General features: G+C 33.4%; 1 protein-coding gene and 1 long non-coding RNA gene across 2 annotated transcripts in view; one reads left to right on the top strand and one right to left on the bottom strand.

The window, feature by feature from the left end:
* Nucleotides 1–2,803, top strand: part of LOC106679795 (alpha-tocopherol transfer protein-like) — a gene marked incomplete in the record, with an annotated part of 97,820 nt that overhangs the window by 65,371 nt on the left and 29,646 nt on the right.
* The window catches only part of LOC136797100 (uncharacterized), a 338,719-nt gene continuing 336,803 nt past the window's right edge, over nucleotides 888–2,803 (bottom strand). Inside the window, exon 5 of the long non-coding RNA XR_010844919.1 lies at nucleotides 888–1,142. This is a non-coding gene — a long non-coding RNA (uncharacterized lncRNA). The remainder of the gene's footprint in view (nucleotides 1,143–2,803) is intronic.

Raw genomic sequence — 2,803 nt, 5'->3', positions numbered from 1 at the left:
AGTTTTATTTTATGGGTTGAGTTGTTTGTGATGAAAGAGGATGCTGTAGATTCGTCAGATTTTGATCCACCAGCATATATAAAAAAGGATCAGGAATATTTTGTCAAAGACGTGAGAACCTAGTTCTATATTCAGTAGGTGACGTACTACCTTTGGGAAATCGGGATAATTGGAGCATTGTATTTGGTAGCCTGTGTATCCATGGAGGATTGATAGCACTCAATAGCAGTATGTGTTCTTTCTGCCAACGGGAGTGTTGAATTTATTTTATTTCTAAAAAAAATTGAATATTTAGGTTTGAAGATGTATTTATGCATAGGGTGATCGTTTTGAGGGTATAAATTTGAAATATAGTTTATCGCCAGTTTTTTTCATTCTGAATAAAAGAGGAGGTAGTCCAGCTTCAGAACACAGACTAAGAATGGGGCTAGTTCGAAAAGCGCCGGTTGCGATACGTATCCCTGTATGATAAACCGCATCTAGTCTGGCAAGGATTCGGTGTCTGGCAGAGCCGTAAATGAAACATCCATAGCCCATCTTCGAGCATATCAGAGTCTGGTATAGTTTGGTAAGTGTGTGTCTGTCTGAGCCCCAAGAGATGCCGCTAAGAAAGCGTAATATTATACTGAAGCGAAGTATTTATATACATACTACAACAAACCATTAAACGACATGATTTACGTAACAAATTCCAAACAAATTTAAAATAAAGAGTAACATGGGGTTAAAAAAAAGTTATAATTAATAAAAATTACAATCTAATTGGAAGATAAATAAAAATAAAAATTAAATTATAGTTAAAGGAAAAATAAAGTTAATAAATAAAGAAAATATGCAAAACTTTAGGCTTTAAATTATTATTTGTTATAATATTGTTATTATTCAATTTATAATATATCATAACAGTTCTGCAATATCAATCTATAACAAAAACATAGTGTATTAAGTGTATCAAATACACCATAATAGCTAAAGGGAAACAGAATGCACAAGGATCATCAGTCAAACGGAGTCGATGCAGACAGTGAGTCATTGTTGGCGCCCAAACAGTGACTCAGAGCCACGAGCTGAACCAGACTGCGTGTCTCAGTGGCATCAGCTGGGATTAGAGGCAACATAAATAGTCGGTCCATTGCTTTCGTCTGGAATAATGAATAATAATTAGCCAACTCAGATTGATTTAAATAAAACGCAATTATTTTATTTTATTTAGTTGTATTTTTAATTAATTAACTGTGTTAATTTTAAAAACCCATTAAGACGGAATTTACAAACAACTATTGCCTTGTTACACCATGACAAAAATCTGAAATACGAAATTAATTTTGAAAAATAAAAAATTCTCTTCCGGCAGTAACTTAACTTATCGAGTTGTTGTTAATTGTATTTGCCATATTTCTCCTTAATCTTCAGGAATTTACTTGGACGGAAAATTTAAATTAAGGTCCTGAACTGAATTCAAAAGGTGAGGAAAAGATGGTGGGGTGCAGTTAGAAAAAAATACACAAATATACAAAAACATATTTATTTGTGTTGACGTTTTTACCTGAATTTAAGACCATAATCAGTGCTGACAAAAACAACAAGATAACAACCATAACTCAGAGGAACATAATAATAAAAATAAATTATGAAGGGTATGGTAGGGGTGCGGTTAAGAGTACGAAAATAATTAAAAACTATTTATTTGCCGACGTATTTGCCTGGTGGGTAAAAATCAGTGGCAAGCGAGGTTAAGGAATACAATCTAGATATCGTGAAACTTCAAAACGTTCGCTGGGCAGAGGAGGGCTCGTTAAACGAAGGGAAGTACGCTATTTGGTACGGAGCGAGTAGTGATTATTTTTTGGGTACAGGATTTCTTATTAGGAATAGTTTGCTCTCCACATTGAGGAATGTTAAAACATTTTAGTGATACGGTATCGGTAATAATATTTCGGGGATGTTGGTTTAAAATTGCTCTAATAAAAATCCATTCTCCAACCGAAGACAGTGATGAAGAAATTAAATGTGATTTCTACGATAAATTACCACGAAGCTGAATGAAAATAATAATAGGAGATGCAAACGCAAAATTGGAAGGGAAGAAGTATATTATCAAACGTTTGGTAAAGAAAGTTTGCACGAATATAGTAACGATATGGAATACGACAACTAGCTTTGCCATATCGAAACACCTAATAATCAAAAAAACTTTTGACTATATTCAAACGTAGAGATATTCACAAATATACTTGGACATCACCGGATTCGCAAACGCGTAATCAATTCGATCATGTCTTGGTAATCAATATTATGTCTTGGTACACCACAGATGGGAAAACATTATAATGAACGTGAGGTCTAATCTAGGGGCAGAATGTGGCTCAGATCACGAAATAGTAATCGCGAAAATTCTACAAAAACTTAATATAAAGAGAAATGAAAACGGTTCCCGTCCTGAAAATTTTGATCTAGAGATATTAAAAATCCCTCCAATTCGAAATCAATTCGCGCTCGGAATAAAAAATAGATTTGAAGTTTTAGAACCGTTAGATAAACGTCATTGAGAAGACATTGAGAATTTATGGGCAAGAATCAGAGATAATATTAAAGAGGTCGTAATTTGTGTCTCGGAAAAAAGGAAATTAATAAGAACAAACCCAGGCTCAATGAAGGTGTCTTAAAATGTGCGAGCAAAGAAAAGCTGATAAGTTAAATATTCTCAATATTCCTAGAAAAAACAATGTTACTTACTTCCGAGCCTCAAAGAATGAGACGTCTAAATTCCTCATAAATAAAAAAAGAGAATATCTTAAAAATG

This window comes from Halyomorpha halys, unplaced genomic scaffold, assembly GCF_000696795.3.
Source record: "Halyomorpha halys isolate HHAL.00 unplaced genomic scaffold, Hhal_1.1 Scaffold14.1, whole genome shotgun sequence".
Classification (NCBI taxonomy): domain Eukaryota; kingdom Metazoa; phylum Arthropoda; class Insecta; order Hemiptera; family Pentatomidae; genus Halyomorpha; species Halyomorpha halys.
This window is presented reverse-complemented; position numbering and strand designations above follow the sequence as displayed.